The sequence below is a fragment of the Ochlerotatus camptorhynchus genome, unplaced genomic scaffold (assembly GCF_037179485.1).
Source record: "Ochlerotatus camptorhynchus isolate MF236.1 unplaced genomic scaffold, CSIRO-AGI_Acam_v1.1 ptg000325l, whole genome shotgun sequence".
In the NCBI taxonomy this organism is placed as follows: Eukaryota; Metazoa; Arthropoda; class Insecta; order Diptera; family Culicidae; genus Ochlerotatus; species Ochlerotatus camptorhynchus.
Genome location: NW_027040813.1, coordinates 97,528 through 116,821, shown reverse-complemented (window position 1 = coordinate 116,821; position 19,294 = coordinate 97,528). Strand labels below are relative to the sequence as shown.

At 43.0% G+C, this 19,294-nt stretch overlaps 1 protein-coding gene across 1 annotated transcript in view; it reads right to left on the bottom strand.

Moving 5' to 3' along the window:
• Positions 1–19,294, bottom strand: part of dy (dusky) — a 102,379-nt gene that overhangs the window by 25,057 nt on the left and 58,028 nt on the right. The window lies entirely within an intron of this gene.

The following is a 19,294-nucleotide window of genomic DNA, read 5'->3' as shown; positions in this document are numbered from 1 at the left end:
CCCACTTGGTTGAGTAGATCCGGTGCCCACGCCCCCATCGACATCTCGCAACCTGTGGTTTACTAAGAACTCAGCTCGAATCATTATCCGGTGGTGGCCGGAATGGGTTCCTCCGTGAACCGATTATAAGCTTCCCGTCGCAACTATCACCACCCCTGCACTGACTGGGCGCAGCTCCAACGTTTCGTTGACACCAGTATCATCTATGACGTCCCAGCCGGAAACGACAGACGACATCGACCGGTGTCTGCGTTCCATCGATGAAGCGATTTCCCGCTCCAGGGAGCAACATGTGCCAGTATCCGGACAGGTGAGTAATACTCTTAACCTTGACAGGCCCACTAAAAACTCCGCAACACCATTCGTAGGCAGCACCAGTGTACTGGTCTGCCTCACCTGAAGACCAATTGCAATCGTTTGAACAATCCACGCCAGGATGGTGGATCTCAGTAATAACAATTTTGCAAACAATATTCGCTCGCTCCCAGATTGTGCTAAGCCGTTCTAGAAAATGGAAAAGATTTAAAAAGTAAGCCGAGGCCCATCCCTTTCCTTTTCCCCTCTTAATCAGAATTTGGATGCATCCTTTCTGATAGATCGAGTTGATATTTAAAGTCAAGTCTGTGTATTCACATAGCCTTGGCCAAGCCATGGTGAGTCTCCAAGAGCCTGCAGTATCGGAGGCAATGTCTAGAGTCCCCTCCACCCCCGTAGTTGTCGCTGGCGAAAGTAGAATATCGGGTGATAGCAACCAATAACATGAAGGCCGCTGGCGTCGATGGAGTGACTTCTTCGAGCACCTTGCAGCGGTCTTCAATAAGTGTTTGGTGCTTGGCTACTTCCATGCATGCTGGAAGTTAGCCAAAGTCATTCTACTCCACAAACCGGGCAAAGACCCTTCCAGTGCCAAAAGCTATCGCCGCATAAGCCTCTTGCCCTTCGTCACGAAGCTATTTGAAAAGTTGATACTAAGTTATTTGCTATTGTTCTTTAATGGAAATAACATCTTTCTCGACGAACAAATCTGGTTTAGGAAAGGCCACTCTACCATTCACCAACTCGCAACTCCGTTTCCAAGACATCTGCTATGGCGTTGTTGGACGTTGAGAAGGCGTTCGACCATGTCTGGCATGATGGCCTTGTGTACAAGCTGCATCGATACAACTTTCCAAGTCTTCCGTCTTGAGATCATCAAAAACTACTTGTCGGGCAGATCATTCCAGGTCTTCTTGAACAATTCACCTTTTGATGAAGATTTGTATCAATGCAGCTAAAACACAGACCATACTATTTCCACACTCCAATTAACCTCGGCTTGTCGTGCTTGCTAGCTTGAATGTCCACCTTGATAATACTCCCAGTGAATGGTCGACTGAAGTCGTCTACCTTGGTCTTACGCTTGATAGCAAGTTACTGAACGGAACATGTGTGATTAGGAAGCTCTATCCACTTGCACACAAGCAACTCTTCCTCCCCGCCATTGAGTACGGAATGTCAATCCGGGAGAACAACTGTGCTAAGTGCCATCACCTCAAACTCCAAAGGATCCTGAACAAGATTTTTAGGGTAGTCCTAAACAGTCCCCCGCGGATTCGAAATCCTGGGATCCACCACCTGGTTGGTCTTCAGATATTTGAGGAGCGGAGTACGCTCATCATCGAAAGTTTAAACGACTTCTATCTGAGATCACTAGTAAACTAGTAAACTGTAAACAGTGAACTAGTTGAAAAACGTAAACACTTAAATTAGAATAGCAAATCAAACCAAGATGAAGAACCCTTCAGGCTAATTAATTGAAATGCTACCACTACTACCACTACTACTACTACTATTACGCCTCCGCTCATTCTCACATCGGACGGCGTGGTGAGTGGGACACTCTAGGTATGCATTAATGTTACATAGGACCTAATGCAATGTTGTTTAGCTTGAAATGAGAGTACGTGATATATATAGAAAACTGACAGACGGATCGGATGATATCGGGTAGGTGCAGATTGAGCTTAATGCAAAATCCGCTCGTTGAAGTGGTGAATCTCCTTCCAGCCCACCGCTGGTTGTCTAGATGATTCACTCATCACGCCGTCCACTGCACGACAGCAGCGCTCATTTATAACTTTTCAGGTTCAAGCAGAATGATGTGCAGCCAAGTGGTACTCGATTATGACGACTGGGTTTGGGGAAAACGTTAATTTCATGAAAATAGTGACAAAATTATCACTTTTTATTTGTACATTTTTCAATATTTTTATCAAGAATTGGAAAAGTAGTCAAGTAGATTTGTAGAGTTATTTCCTGTCGATTGGTGTATTTGGATTTCAATTTTATCTATAAATGACAAAGTTATTAGCGTTCAAAACCTAACACCTTTTCATGACGGTCTATATTTTTGATTTTCGATTTACCCCCTGTGCCTTCGCGTAAGACGTAGTTGACATCAAGAACACACACTCAACACAGAATCAATAAAACTACAATCCAAGCATTCAAAGTGTTTTTATGTTACTTCATACGCGAAGTTAGCGATTTTCAGAGTTTTTTGGAAATGCTATCTAATATGAAGCTTTAGTGTGATAATTTATTAGCTAGAGAATAATCTTTTTAGAAGAGAGTAGGTGGATAGTTCCGTTAGAGTACGGCAGTATGAAAATTGAATAGAAGTTGAAAATGAGCGATGGGGCATTAATGCGACAGTACAAAGTCCACAGCCGTAGACAGTAATGAGCAAAGGCGGGCGCACACTTTTTTGCCTGTACATTTGAAGACATACTTCAAATCTCCGCGTACATCGTACGGGTTAGGCAAAAGGTGTGCGTTTGTCTTTGTACTGTCGCATTAATGGCCCTTCGCTCACTTTCAACTTCTATTCAATTTTCATACTGCCGTACTCTAACGGAACTATCCACCTACCCTCTTCTAAGATCATTCTCTAGCTAATAAATTATCACACTAAAGCTTAATGTTTGATAGCATTTCCAACCAACTCTACAATCCAAGGTTAACATGCTTCTAGAAAACATATACGAGTTGCATAAACTTCAGATGGCGTCTAGCCAAAATATCCCGAACAGGATCATTAGGTTGTCTACTCGAGCATGAAGGGAATCATAATGCTTGTATCTGACTCCACGATGTTCAGCACAAGACCAAATAATGTGACCTGCGTCCTGGTAACATTGCCCACCTCCACAGAGATTGCTGTCCTCCAGCCCAACACGGAACAAGTGAGCGCTTAGCGAATACTGATTGGACATGAGACGAATGAAGTCTCGACTTGTGTATCCTACCCGGGACATCTCTTTCCGGAGAATTTTTTCCGGGAAATAAAAATTAGCTCATCTTCTCACCAATCGAAAGACTGGCTATCTCAACAACTTTTTCGAAAACAGCATCCAGCCAGCTAGTCAAGATTTAGAGATAAAGCATATACTAAACGTTCACATGCACACTAGCGCTGCATGGTGGCAGAATTTTCAACTAATGTGACCAGCATTCGAAAGGTTTTGATTTGCCGCAGACAGCAACTTTCTAGATGGCCGGGATTTTTAGATATTTCACCCAGTGACTGTTTTCATATCAGTGCTGATCATGATGATTATTCATGATTTCAGCTGTGAAATGGAGTTCTCTAGACTTCACTGCATTTCTCAAAAACTTTTAAAAAGTTCCAAAATTTTCTTGAAGTAAATTGAACTGCTTTGAAGCAATTTGTTTAAAATTTTAGAAACTTCCTTAAACTTCCCTAAACTTTTATGGAGTTGGGTAAAGTTATCGTTCCTTATAAAGTTCTCTAAATTTTCAAGAAGTTCTCGGAATTAATCTAACGTTCTAATTTTTCCCCCTGATATTCATGGAAGTTGCTTTAAGACTCAGCAATACTTTCTTTAAATTTTTGAAACATCTCTGAAGTTCTCGGATTTGTTTTAAAAGGCACACAATACACAGGACCCGTGCGTCAGAGTCGTCAGAATCGGACCCGTGCGAGAAAGCAAAAGAACTGGATGTAATTAATACGTTGCAAAGTAGTATTGAATGTTGCAATTAAAAGTATCGTAATCCGGGGGCAAATTGATCATGATGGGTTCCGTTTTTAGTTGTCACAAAGAAAATTTTCGGTGATAGAGAATAAGAGAAATCTTGACAGCATTTCATCATGAGGCTCCAATGATCGCTTTGACGGGTTTCTCATAACAACAAACTAGATTTTCTGACAGAAATGTCAATTTTATTTAACTTACGTTCAATAGCATTTAAAATCAGCATTCAACCAAACGGTCATAGGGTTGCTACGATTGTTGTCATTAACTTCAGCTAGGTGACAATAAATCTGAATTATTAGAAAAACATATGGTTAAAGATTTTCAATATTGAGAAATCAATGGTTTTCTCAAGGGGTTGGTCACTCTACACAGTGTGCCAAAATCAAACTTGGGCACACCCGGGCGCAGTCATCATTTTTTTATGATTTTAAAGTTACTGACAACACTGAACTGTTTATGCGCCAGCGCAGTGAGCAGGTGTCAAAATTTGTTATTGATGATTTGTTATTAGTACAATCCAATCCATCCTATTGCCTGTCCGAAGAAGTAGGTACACGAAAAAATCAGGGCAATCGCTTGCATAGCAACACCACTCAATCAATCTCAACATGACCGGCTCCAGCTCCGTTACTAAAGTCGTTACTCAGACTCCCGTGACCGGAGAAAAGTACGTCCCACGAGCGGTTCTGATCAACCTTGAGCCGGGTACCATGGATTTGGTCCGAGCGGGACCATTTGGACAGCTGTTCCGACCGAATAACTTCGTTTTCTGACAGTCCGGTGCTGGTAACATCTGGGTCAAACACAAGGTCAAACGACACTACCGTATGCGTGATAATGTTTGCACCATCGTACAAATAAGGTTCCCGTGTCACCTATGCATACAATGCCTTGGTTTTCTTTGCATGCACGTAACCTATAGCTCATACCGTAGTAGGCTGTGTATAAAAGAAAATGATTTACTTAGTTTGACAGTTGCACCATGCGTATTCGTGATTTGTCCCACGCGCATTTCAATCGCCGTGGGAGTGTCCCGGTGGACCGTCAAAAGGGTTTTAGACCGAGAAAAGAAAGGACAACTATCCGCGAAGGTGGCCACAGGTCGTCCGAGGTCAACTCGGGTTCCGAGGGTTACCGCTGCTATCAAAAGGAAGATTCGGCTTAATCAAGTGCGTTCAATAAGGAAAATGGCAAAGGAACACGGGATCAGTGACTTTACGGCATGGAAGATCGTAAAGGAAGATGGCGGGCAAAGTCGAGGGCACGGAAAAAAAAACTCACATGAAAATCTTGAACTTCCTTAAGCGAAAAAATCCGGTAATCCTGTTCACCGACGAGAACATGTTTACCGTCGATCCCGTATCAAATTCCAGAATCGACCGGTATATTAGTTCTCTTTCGGTAAAAGACGTGGCCGACGAGCACAAGAACGTGTATCTGACCAAGCATCCTGCTAGCGTTATGGTGTTTGGATTGGTGGCTTCCGATGGCAAAAAAATGGACCGGGTGTTCATTCCAGAAGGCGACAAGGTCAACACGGAGGTCTACATCGGGATTTTAAGTAAGTATGTTCTTCCGTGGATCAAAGAACAGTACGGTACGAAGCCAAATGTTGTATTTCAACAAGATGGGGCTCCGTGCAACACCTTGAACCGCACTACCGTCGGCGGTTTGTACAGCTGATTCCGTTGGTGTGTTGGTGTTCGTCGCTTGGAATGGCTTTGCGCTTAGCACCTTTCGATTCCGAAGCGTCCACCAGTTTCTTGACCGCTGTCGCTGTCCGGCTCCGGCCGCCCAAAATCATCGTCGTCAATTGAGTTCTCAGGTTTCAAATAACAAAACAAAATCAAGAGTTGTTAAAATACCGGGTTGCCAAACAATTCATTATTCACAAGCAAACAAAAGTCAGTTCAATTACTTCTCGGCACTGCCGTGCCAGCTGTGGCACACTGAGGTACACTGATGGCACATAGATGGCGCAAAACAAGTGTGTTGAGTGACCACCCCTTGGGTTTTCTATTAAATTTACAGTGATTTTTAAATAAACTGCCTACATGTAGCCGCAATTATGCATTTTTTCTATTTTTTAATGTGATTTCTGCTGAAAATACACCCAGTGATGCAAAATACCATGACACTCGTCAACGCATCACCCGATTATCGCTGACAGAACGTTTTGTCACGCAGTGAGAGGTAGAGCCAACAATCACCAGTAATGGTCGCTGCTCACAGACAAACACTCGCTGCTGATGATGTAAAGCACAGCGAAAACAGTGAAGACTTCTGCAGTACGATGATGAGAAAAAGCGAAACGACAGAAGAAAATGACTACGCATTCCAAGTTCGTCTCGGCACGTGCAACTGTGTGAGTTACAAACAAAGCTGGCAAAATTAAACGGAAGCTGCTGCTGTTGACTCACCAACACACTCACATAAGCAAGCAACTACTTCAAAACGAGCACAGATGAGTGTCGTGAATGTCGGGAATGACTAGATCGGTGATTGATCACCACCGAAGACGACATTCGCCAGTTGCTTTTTACTTCTTTCGTCAACTTGATGGATGAAGAGTGCTTCGACAAGCACATTGATAGGAATATACCAAGCGTTACTACCATCAGCTGTTTGACGATCGTGATTGTGATAGGTCGCAACTCTGAATACACCTCACACAAGGATTCTAGCATTTGGTTTGGATTCAAGGAACCTAAATTTAAAAACGGTTTCTAGAAATTTACTCAAAAGTCGTTGGGCCTTATTACGGTGAAAACGAAGTGAAGTGACCAGTCGTCACTCACGGTGAAGTGATTGCCATATTAATCAAATGGGGATCACTCCCCCGTGAGTGATAAGTTGTCACTTTACCGTGAAGTGACATCGGTAATAAGGACCATTGATAATCAATCAGCCATTGATCAATATGTTCAAATTTGAGATTTCGAAAATGACATAAAAAACTCTCTATTTGATAGCAGAAGGATAGAGATCTCATAGCTACTGGTTTTAATTCTTTTAGTTTGGTAATTTAGATTAGAGTAGAAATTTATTTATATTTTGACATTATTCAGTGATCAATGTGCCCCTGGACGACGGTACTGAAAATGTAATTAAGGGTAATGAAAAAGGAGTTAACGGACTTTAAGTTGTTTTCTCGAAGAGTTCTTTTTCTTATCACACTTAGCAATTTATAGATTACAAATCTCAATATTTACGAGGTTTATAGATCCATTAATTTTAGACATTTGCAGAAGTTTGCTGTGATGTACAGGTTCGATGGTCTAGTGGTGACCGTTTTTGCTAACTGAGTAGAAGATATTATTTGCTTTTTAGCATCTAAAAGATTGCATCGCATTCAATTTTACTAACAAAAACGTCCTTCCCGTGGCAACGACGAGATGCAGAGGTGTTCTCGGTCTCTAGTAACAATGGATTTCGAACTAACAAGCTATCCTCTTCTTTGTTCTTGAAAGTACTGTTTCGCCGCTTACTTTTGGGTCCTTAGAAAATTTTACTTTGGGGCTTATTACGGATGTCACTTCACGGTGAAAACTTATCACTTCTCGTCACGGTGAATTGTACGGCAATCACGGCTCTTATTCTGAGTATCACTTCCTTATCACCGTGTAGCGACACCTGTAGTAAAGCCCTGGATCTTGTCCATCGTGGAGTAGCATCTACAAATAGCACGTCTATCAATGCTCATGGTCATTCAGTCGCGAGATTATGGAATTTCTCAAAGTATGTCGCAATTAATGCAAATTTAAAAACCACCTAAATATACCATTTGATCAACTTCTAAATGGGATTTGCAGGCCATTCCAACTGACATCTTAGTTTTTTTTATAGAAATCTGATTTATTTGGCCATCTGGATTAGCTTTAACACTTTTTGGACCACAATCCACGACGCTGACAATCCATTGATATGGAATGTGTAGTTCCGCGTGCAGCGTGAAATTTTACTTGCATCATCAGAAAGTTGCTTAAAAAGTAACCAAACCCGTCTCAACAAACAGGAAGTTTCGCACCAACAATCACCGCATCGACAGCGTCGGCCAAAAAAAAGGAGAAACATCACCCGATACAATCTTTATCAACGCCAAACCCCGACCCAATCCAATCAACTCATTCACATGACAATGGCAGCCAAATTACTATGATTTGAAAGAAAGCATCAGTACAACAAAAGTAACAACGCAGCTATTCATTTATCCTCCGTCTTTGTTCGTCGTATGCCGAAAAATCCAATTGGCTTCCATTCATCAAAACGCAAATAATCCGGGTCTGCCGGTGCTTGCCGTTTGCCCTCAGCTGTCAACGAACCGATACCAATCAGCAGCAGCAGCAGCAGCACCAATGTAGGAGTCGGAAGCCTAGAAGTGAAAACCTTCAACGTCAATCGAATAGGTCTCGGTTAGAGAGCGCGCTGTCATGTCGTCGAAGAAAGACAAATGATCGCTTGGCTGTCTGTCTGCAGCGTTTTTTTTTTTTTTTTGGTTTAGATCTACATACCAGACACAAGACCTTTCCAATGTGGATCGATCCAATTGGACGCGATCAGTCGGATCGATCGCGATTGGATCGCCTAGTCGGTATGACTCGGCTACATTGCAGAGATTTATGGCAGCCGTCAAATTAGCCGTGGCTAATGTTGGCCGCGGAATCGATCGATCGACAATTTCACTCGAACTGCGCCGAGCGAGGGAGGTTTGGAAGTTCCAACCGTGGTTTGCTTGTTCAGAGGGTTTAACAGTCGGAATGACGAATTGTTTCTTTAATTTCGTGGGGAATGATATTGCAGTAGGAACATTTCCTCGTAGGACTCTGATCATGCTTTGGATGTGAAATTTCGACCGGTATTTGGATCATTTTATACTTTGCTGCGAACAATCCATTAAACCCATTTAATTTGTGCCAGAAGCTTTGACTGGTCTTAAAATCCTATGTACCTGCCTTTTTAGGGTTGTAAACTTCTCTTATAGTGCTATGACCATATTCTTGAATAACTTTGGACTTGCTTTGAATTGACTAGAGCTGGAATTTGGGTGACACAGCTTTTGTAAAAAATGTATTATCTCCAGGATTTCTAGGAAGTCAAGGCACGCCCACGTAAATCAACAGCACCATCGGGTAGGGGAAGACTTCCATTACCCGATGGTTATGTTGGTTTGGGTGGGTGTGCCTTGAAGTCCCAGAAATCATTGAGAGAAGTCATTGTTTACAAAAGCTGTTACACCCTTATTCCAGCTCTATCTAGACTTGTCTGGATACAGTTTTGAAGACTTTTACACTTGGCTACTTAGATGATTGATTATGTTCCTTGAATTTGCCTTTGCCCTTGAAGAACTTTTCACATAACATGGATGTCTTGTCTGGATGGACCTCTTGAATATCCTATGAAGTCCTGTGAACGTTCTTTGAAGATCTCCAGACGTACGAATCTTAAATTTATTCTGGAACGATCCTTAGATTGACTCTAGAAATACCGTGGCCTTTAAGGATGGCCCTAGATTAAAGAAAATAAGGGGGTCTCGTGTACGAAAACATTTCCTTCCCAAGAGGTAATCCACTCTGCACACTGTGCCAAAACACATCACGGCACACTGCTCGGCACGCTAGGGCACAAATTGACGAAAATGGCACAGAATATATTTTAAAACGGCATCACTGCTTTATGCTATGATTTTCCAATAGTTGCTAAGGTTTCGCACTTTGTTGACAGTCGCTGATCTTCGTTTCAGGATGAATTTAATAAATCCATCGGACTAGACGATCGTATCCCGGATTAGAAGTTAAACCAATAGGACTTTGCTCGGATCTCTCCTGCAGCCAATACTTCGTCTAATTCCCTGCAAAAGTTGTTAAAATGTGGAGATAAATAGCAATAACTACACAGCAACAAATAAATTTTAATATTACATCCAAGGGGATGCACTTCAATCATGTCAGAAATCTCATGTCATTTGTATGGCCACAGAAATAAACAAATGCAATAAACGCAGCGTAATGTCAGTTCATGCACTGTATCAATGATACTTTTGTCCTTTTTGGCAAGTAATATTACTTCATATTTTTGACACGATTGAAGTCCATCCACTTTGTGATATCAAAATTATTTTTTGCTGTGTAGATCACCCTCAGGGTCATCCACTTTTGCAACCAACGTGAAGAACCACATCTAGTTTTCCTGCATCCATCCCACGGAGTATAGCCAACAATCAATACGAAACTAACGATTTAAAATTGGCTCACTACTTGACTAGCCTATTGGTCCCAAGCAAACGATTAACGTATCCCATTCTAGTCAAAATTCTAGTACTACGCAATGTTTGTTTTGATTCGCTATGAAAGTTTGACAGATAAAATGAGGGGTGATTTGTTTTTCCTATGTTTCGAGGGGTGAATCGATTAGCTTGGGACCGAAGATAGTACCAGAGCTGAGCCAAAAAGTTGAGCACGTTATTTCGGGACCTTCTAGTCTTAGAGTTACCTCTATGGTATAGCCATAGAGGTAACTCTAAGACTAGTAGGTCCCGAAGAAACGTGCTCAACTTTTTGGTTCAGCTCTGGTACTCTCTTCGGTCCCAAGCTAAACGATGCACCCCTTGAAACATAGGAAAATCCACGAACCCCTCATTTTATCTGTCAAACTTTCATGGCGAATCAAAACAAACATAGTGTAGTACTAGATTTTTACTAGAATGGGGTAGGTTAATCGATTTGCTTGGGACCAATAGGCTAGTCAAGTAGTAAGCCAAATTAAAATCGTTAGTTTCCACCGCTTGGTATAGCTGTAGCTGGTGCATGCCCAGCGCTACAATCAGTCTTCTAGGAACAGATTTGGTTTGGTTTGCTTGTTCTGGTAAAATTTCCGTGCTGCAGCAGTGAATTTAGGCTGCATACATCAATTTATTTTTATCACGCTTCGTTTTCTTGCCCAATCATAAAAGTCATTAAATCTTCAGGGTTGCCAAACTCATGGGATATTTGATTGACACGCTTCGGCTAAGCATTTGGCATAGCTTTCGGCACAGATTGAGGTGTGCAGAGTTGATTCCCCCTTGGATCTTCCTGCTTTCACGAACAGTAGTGCCATCTAGCGCCTGGCGGGCAAGCTTTTTACATGGAAATAATATGTACAATGTTTGTTAGTTTTAGACAAACCGATAAGCGAAATATTCAGTACTATTGGGTTATACCAAACGGTGGAAACTAACGATTTTAAATTGGCTCACTACTTCACTAGCCAATAGGTCCCAAGCAAATCGATTAAAGTACCCCATTGCAGTCGAAGTTCTAGTACTACACAATGTTTGTTTTGATTCGCTATGAAAGTTTGACAGATAAAATGAGGGGTTCGTGGATTTTCCTATGTTTCGATGGGTGAATCGATTAGCTTGGGACCGAAGAGAGTACCAGAGCTGAGCCAAAAAGTTGAGCACGTTTCTTCGGGACCTTCTGGTCTGATACTAGATCCTCTCAACCCGCAGACCACGATGGCTTTACAAGCAGGTCGACTGGACGGCTTTCCAAGGCGCAATCGAAACGTTATGTGAAGAGACAGGACCATCATCCATCGATGAGCTCATGGCAGCTATCGTAGGAGTTGCCACGACGTCGATTCCCAAGACCAGTTCCAACCCCGGCAGAAAAGCTCTTCACTGATGGTCACCCCAAACAAAAACAGCCGTCAAGGCCCTTCGAGCGGCAAAGAGACTATCCCCCGATCATCCAGACCGGGAGAAGGCCTTCCGGCACTACCGGCGCAATCGAAACGAATGCCGAGACGTCATCCGTGCCGCCAAGGTTACCAGCTGGACTGAGTTCCTAAACAGTATCAACTCCAACCAATCAGCCTCCGGGGGACGGTCAACTCCCTCAGCGGAAAGAAGAGATATCAAGGGATAGCCCTAGAGATCGACGGAACCACAACGACCGACCCCGTCATCGTCACCGACCAGCTTGGCACGCACTTCCACTCTCTGTCAGCAATAGACGGCTATTCTGCGGAATTTCGCCGTAAACACAACGTGACCAGTGACTCCATCTCCAACATCACCATCCCCGACGACGACACGGAATCCACCATTAAACAACCCTTCGACCATACACAGCCAAAGGAAGCTCCGCAGGTCCGGATTAAGTAGGCTACCCGATCCTAAAAAACCTATCCGCAGTAGGGAAGATCAAACTATTGGAACTCCTCAACAAGGAGTGGCTAGACAACTCCCTCCCGGAGCAGTGGAATCACAACCTGGTTGTTCCCATCAAGAAAATCGGCAAATGCGGCAGATTGCCGGGGGATTTCCGCCCAATCTCAGTCACTTGCTGCAGTTCCAATATCATGGAGCGGATGATTCACCGTCGACTCATGGGCTTCCTGAACGAACACAATCTTCTCGACCAGCGTCAACACGCGTTCCGTCCAGGGCACGGTGCTAATACGTACTTCGGGACGCTCGGTCAGGCCCTCCACGACGCAATGAAAGATAACCAGCACGTAGAGTTAGCAGCGTTGGACATTTCAAAGGCGTACAACCAGGCCTGGATGCTGGAGGTCATCCAACAACTAGCCAACTGGGGGCTAAAAGGTCACATTCTCCAATTCATCAAAAACTTTCTGCACCACCGAACCTTCCAAGTCATTATCGGCACAACCACCGTTCGAACACATTCCGCGAGGAGACGGGTGTGCCCATCTGTACCCATAGCCACCGATCCCTGACGTCACTGGTCACCATCGGATCTCAGGCCATCCCGCAGCATAAAACCATCAAGATTAAGGGAGTTCGAATTGACCGCAGCCTTTCGTTCGTACCGCACATCGATGAGGTGAAATCTATCTGCCGGTCAAGGTTGAACCTTATTCGCTCAGCAAAAGGGTTTATCTTCCATTTAATTCCACTTAATTATTTTTTGTATCCATGACAGATACGTATTTCGACTACAATGTGCAGTCTTCATCAGTGTCATTCCCACTAAAGAACTTATCAAAATCTAACCCCCTTAAGTACTCATCCCCTAGGTAAAAAAGTCAAGATCATAGGTATAAAAATGAAACTACAATGTGTTGAATCGGAACCTACCTAACTAATAAAAACCAAAGATTTAAGTAAGCTAAAGGAGAAAAATCTATACAAATCTCTAATAAGGAAAATCCCCAAAGGCTTGGTAGCCATCATAATGAAGTAATGAAATTGGGTTGTTAGCGGAATGCTAAATAAAACAGCAAAAGGGTTTATCTTCCATTTAATTCCACTTAATTATTTTTTGTATCCATGACAGATACGTATTTCGACTACAATGTGCAGTCTTCATCAGTGTCATTCCCACTAAAGAACTTATCAAAATCTAACCCCCTTAAGTACTCATCCCCTAGGTAAAAAAGTCTTTAGTGGGAATGACACTGATGAAGACTGCACATTGTAGTCGAAATACGTATCTGTCATGGATACAAAAAATAATTAAGTGGAATTAAATGGAAGATAAACCCTTTTGCTGTTTTATTTAGCATTCCGCTAACAACCCAATTTCATTACTTCATTATGATGGCTACCAAGCCTTTGGGGATTTTCCTTATTAGAGATTTGTATAGATTTTTCTCCTTTAGCTTACTTAAATCTTTGGTTTTTATTAGTTAGGTAGGTTCCGATTCAACACATTGTAGTTTCATTTTTATACCTATGATCTTGACTTTTTTACCTAGGGGATGAGTACTTAAGGGGGTTAGATTTTGATAAGTTCTTTAGTGGGAATGACACTGATGAAGACTGCACATTGTAGTCGAAATACGTATCTGTCATGGATACAAAAAATAATTAAGTGGAATTAAATGGAAGATAAACCCTTTTGCTGTTTTATTTAGCATTCCGCTAACAACCCAATTTCATTACTTCATTATGATGGCTACCAAGCCTTTGGGGGTTTTTCCTTATTAGAGATTTGTATAGATTTTTCTCCTTTAGCTTACTTAAATCTTTGGTTTTTATTAGTTAGGTAGGTTCCGATTCAACACATTGTAGTTTCATTTTTATACCTATGATCTTGACTTTTTTACCTAGGGGATGAGTACTTAAGGGGGTTAGATTTTGATAAGTTCTTTAGTGGGAATGACACTGATGAAGACTGCACATTGTAGTCGAAATACGTATCTGTCATGGATACAAAAAATAATTAAGTGGAATTAAATGGAAGATAAACCCTTTTGCTGTTTTATTTAGCATTCCGCTAACAACCCAATTTCATTACTTCATTATGATGGCTACCAAGCCTTTGGGGGTTTTTCCTTATTAGAGATTTGTATAGATTTTTCTCCTTTAGCTTACTTAAATCTTTGGTTTTTATTAGTTAGGTAGGTTCCGATTCAACACATTGTAGTTTCATTTTTATACCTATGATCTTGACTTTTTTACCTAGGGGATGAGTACTTAAGGGGGTTAGATTTTGATAAGTTCTTTAGTGGGAATGACACTGATGAAGACTGCACATTGTAGTCGAAATACGTATCTGTCATGGATACAAAAAATAATTAAGTGGAATTAAATGGAAGATAAACCCTTTTGCTGTTTTATTTAGCATTCCGCTAACAACCCAATTTCATTACTTCATTATGATGGCTACCAAGCCTTTGGGGGTTTTTCCTTATTAGAGATTTGTATAGATTTTTCTCCTTTAGCTTACTTAAATCTTTGGTTTTTATTAGTTAGGTAGGTTCCGATTCAACACATTGTAGTTTCATTTTTATACCTATGATCTTGACTTTTTTACCTAGGGGATGAGTACTTAAGGGGGTTAGATTTTGATAAGTTCTTTAGTGGGAATGACACTGATGAAGACTGCACATTGTAGTCGAAATACGTATCTGTCATGGATACAAAAAATAATTAAGTGGAATTAAATGGAAGATAAACCCTTTTGCTGTTTTATTTAGCATTCCGCTAACAACCCAATTTCATTACTTCACTTATTCGCTCGATCGCCAGACGCCACCCAGATAGCAATCGGCATCTCCGGACCCGAATTGCCAAAGCGATCATCAACACGCGGCTCACCTACGGGATCGAGTTAACCTGCATGGCCAGAACAGCTCTCATCGAGAAACTCACTCCTGTGTATCAAAGGGCCATCCGAACTACCTCCGGTCTACTTCCGTCAACTCCGGGTTTGGCAGCATCATCGCCCTCACCATCTGCCACCGAGCCGTCTGCTTCCTACTACTGGATCGAGCGACGGAGTCTTCCTCCTAGAGGAAACAAACCAGCTCCTCGCTAGGATTGCTGACCAGGCGCTCCCCCCAGTGTCCACGGTCCACTGGGTTGGAGCCAGGGGTTGGAACCTGCCCAAAATCTCCATAGTCCCAACTATCAAGCATACCTTTAAGGCAGGCTCTAACCCTCTCGCCGTTACCCAAGTACACAGGGACCTAGTATACCGTCGCTACAACAACCATACGATCCGCTATTCCGACGGCTCGATTGCACAAGGGAGAGCTGGAATTGGGATATCCGGCCCCGATGTAAGTGTGTGCCACCGTCTCCCTGACCAACGTAACATTTTCTCCCCGAGAGGCAGTCGCCTCCTACGTTCCCTTCTAGCAAACCCATCGTCCTGTTCACGGATTCCGCCAGCGTGGTAGCCGCCCTTGACGCCGAGCACCCCACACACCCGGGGATCCAAGCCATCATCCGGTCTGCTCCACCAAACACCACCGTCGCCTGGATACCCGGTCACTGTGGGATCCAGGGTAACGTCGAAGCTGACCACCTCGCATCTTCAGGTCGACAAATGAGCGAATTAACAAGAAAAGTTCCAGGCCCGGATCTGAAAACCTGGCTTTCCGAAATTACATGGGAGTCTTGGAGGCAGGACTGGCTGGACTCACGAATTAAAGATGAGACACGCCGCTGGGAGGACCTACCTGACCACCGCTCTCAAGTGGTGATCTCCAGGCTTAGGTCAGGACACACCAGTATCTCACACAACATAACGGGAAATGGCGAATTCCACCGACCCTGTCCACTGTGCCAGATCCACCATTCGGTGGAACACTTTATATGCCACTGCCCGCAATACCAAGGAGCTAGAAACCTGTTCGACATCCCCGGCAGCATCCGAGACGCCCTCAGTGAAGATCCTTGCCGCTCAGCGGCACTACTGGCTTTCCTCCGCGAGGCAGGCCTGTTCTCTCGAATATGACTACAGCCGACCGAGACATTACCTCCGAAAGCGGACCCCTCAATGATGCATGCTGTCATACCCTCAACTCCGACCATGAGGACAACTACCTGTACATCACACCACGACCAGCCCGAACACACCACAGCTAAGAACAAGGACTTCCTCTCCGCCAGCCATCCCAGGAAACCCTCTACCTCCCAACGTAAAATGAGTCAGCATCAAAAGACAATAACCGTATCTTAGATATCACTCTGTATCACATAAGTATTCCATATTAAAGGGACTCCCTTCTGAAGGATTCCCCCATCTTTCAGAAGTGCCCCCTCCGGACACTTTTTTCAATTTTATAATTCTGTAATTTGGGGAAACCTCTTCAGGGGTTCCCGGAGATGAACCAGCGTCTGGCTGAACATCTCCTTAATAAAGACAACCAACCAACCAACCTCTCTAGTTTTCTCAATAGGCAATAAAATAGCATTTGAGCTTCCTATGAAAACTCAGATTGTGTTCTGAATTTTCTCTACACTCTCCAACGATGTTCAGTTGATTTGACCTCGGGATTATCTGGACTTACTGCAAGGACCATGATATGCTCCCGAAGTAATCTGAATTTGCGTTTGAAATTTTTAAGGAACATCAGTTTACCTGAATTTCATCAACTCTACATTCAGGATATTTTGGCCTCTTCTTAACATGTTGTATTCCTTATTTGTGTTCAGTCCAAGACCTATAAAATAATGTCCACCCATGTCCGTCGATCCCTCCATCACGATTATCTGCATCAACTCTGTTTTGTGATGTGTCATGACATGATCCATGTGCAAACCTGCCCTTTGCAAGTAGATTTCGGAAATCGACCCCGGCAGAATACAGTATTTTTGATTTCATTCGGAACCTCGGAGCTTCGCAAACGTTCAACCAATCAGGCTAACTGAATGGGAACAGTTGATTTTTATCGAAATAATTTCTTCAAACTGCCAACAATACCTTCAAGGATCCCGCTTTCAAAAGCCCTAAACGATAATTGCCAGTCAATCGCGGAGGCCACCTCTCTTCAACCCCGGAGCTAATACCAATTTCACGCACCAATCTTCCCCCGGGGTCATTGTCCAAAATGTCAAAACTCCGCACCGTCCAGAAAGCCTACACACAGCCTACTACACACTCCGAACGAGGCATCAAAATCTAATCAACCGATAATAACAGTCCTTTCCGTCGGCCATCGACAACAAACGGCGACCTGCGCCAGCGACGTGTCCAAATCTTCACCTTGCCCAAGTTCGGTGTGAATAATGGCACACGGTGAAAACATCAACATCAACAATTAAGCCAACAGAAAAATTGACTTCCAATCGAATGGTAAGTTAGTTAGTTTCTCTCCTTCCGTCCTCCAACCGAACCGCGCGCGGGGCAACAAAAGAGCCCCTGGAGTAGTTGTGGGTCCTCGTCCCCGTCGTAAGAGCAGCAGCAGCAATAACAACAACAACAACACTGTTGCCTCGGTTGTGTGTTCCGGGCGTAATTACAATAATAGCACTTTGAACGGTGCTCCGTCCGATCGATCGATGGATCGCATTGCTACGGCTTGTGTGCGGTAATACATTCGAGGGGGCAGCCGGGCGGTCATTGGCCCGGTTGGTTGCCAAAAAATCGAAAGTTCCGACTCGAGAGACCAAAACAAAAACGGCGAAAAAATTCGACCCGCTGTCATTCACCTCTCGCACCGAGGATGATCGTACCTATAGTCGCGATCTTGGAAGTGGTGAAGGTCTCTGCGTGCTGCCCGGGTCCAATCTATTTCGATCATCTTTCACTACCAGGTTCGTGACGGTTTAAAGCTTCGACGAGTGGTTGGAATTTACAAAACGTGAACCATTGACAGTAGGAGACACGGTCGATCAGATCGGGTTAAAAATTGAGCCGAGTCGACTCAATTTTGCCAAAAAATGGATTCACTGGAGTTCAGAATGCACTCGGCTTAGAAATTCCAAATACATTTCGCTTAGAAACTCCAGATGAAGTAGGAATAGGAACTCCAAGAGATTCTGGCTGAAAATTTTAGCTGGGAGCTTTTTGGTACAGGAACTTTGGTTTGGAATTCCAGAAGAATTCTGGTTAAGGCACATTCCAAAGAAATTCCATGAGATTCCGGTTGGGAACTCCTAGTTTATTTTGACCATGTATTCATACGGAAAGCCAACATGGAATTCCACGGTAATTCCAATTTATAATGATCCGGACATTCCGCTTAACAGTTTTAAAGCAACTGAATTTTAAAGATACGTCTTAATTTTTGTGACATTTGAAATTCTGGAAGACGTTTTTATTTTCTCCGGATCGAAACGTTGACGGTGATAAAAACAAGGAATTCCTCCTAGCTTTCTCGTAAGCATTGCCCATCATAATTCAATCCTAATTCAAAATAAGTGTTGAACCATGTTATCATCCAACTCTAACACGGAAATTCCAAGAGAATTCCGGTTGGATTTCCTGAAGAATTTCGGCTGCAAATTCTAAGAAAATTGCAGCTGGCAACTCTGGCTTGGACTTCCTTTTCAAAGGCACCAGCGTCCACAGAAACCATTTCGTTACTTTGTTCCCTGTTTGTGTGGCCTTTGTCTCACCTTGTCCAATTCTTCTACTGCACAAGACATGGATTCCAAAATAATATAATTTAAGGAACCCATTTTTGCAAAGAATTTCCGTGGAATTATGGTTTGGAAATCCGGAGAAATTAAGAAACGTTAAGAATGCCAGATGAATCTCTGTTTGAAATTCTAAGGGATTCGGGCTGGAAATTCCAAAAGAACTCCAACTGTTTACTCTTGAGAAATTACAGCTAGAAATTCCAAGAAACTAACAAATAAGAATTCCTGTGGCTACGCGTGTCATAAGAATTAAGGTTAGGAATTCTAGATATATTCCAACAATTAATCTCGAGAGTATTCCGGCAAGGAGCTCTTTGGAAATTTCAGCTGAAAATTATGGTTAGTAATTCCAAGATAATTCCTGTTACCAGAATTCCGGAAAGCATTTTCAGTGGAATTCCGGTTAGAAATTCCAGGCACATTTCAATTA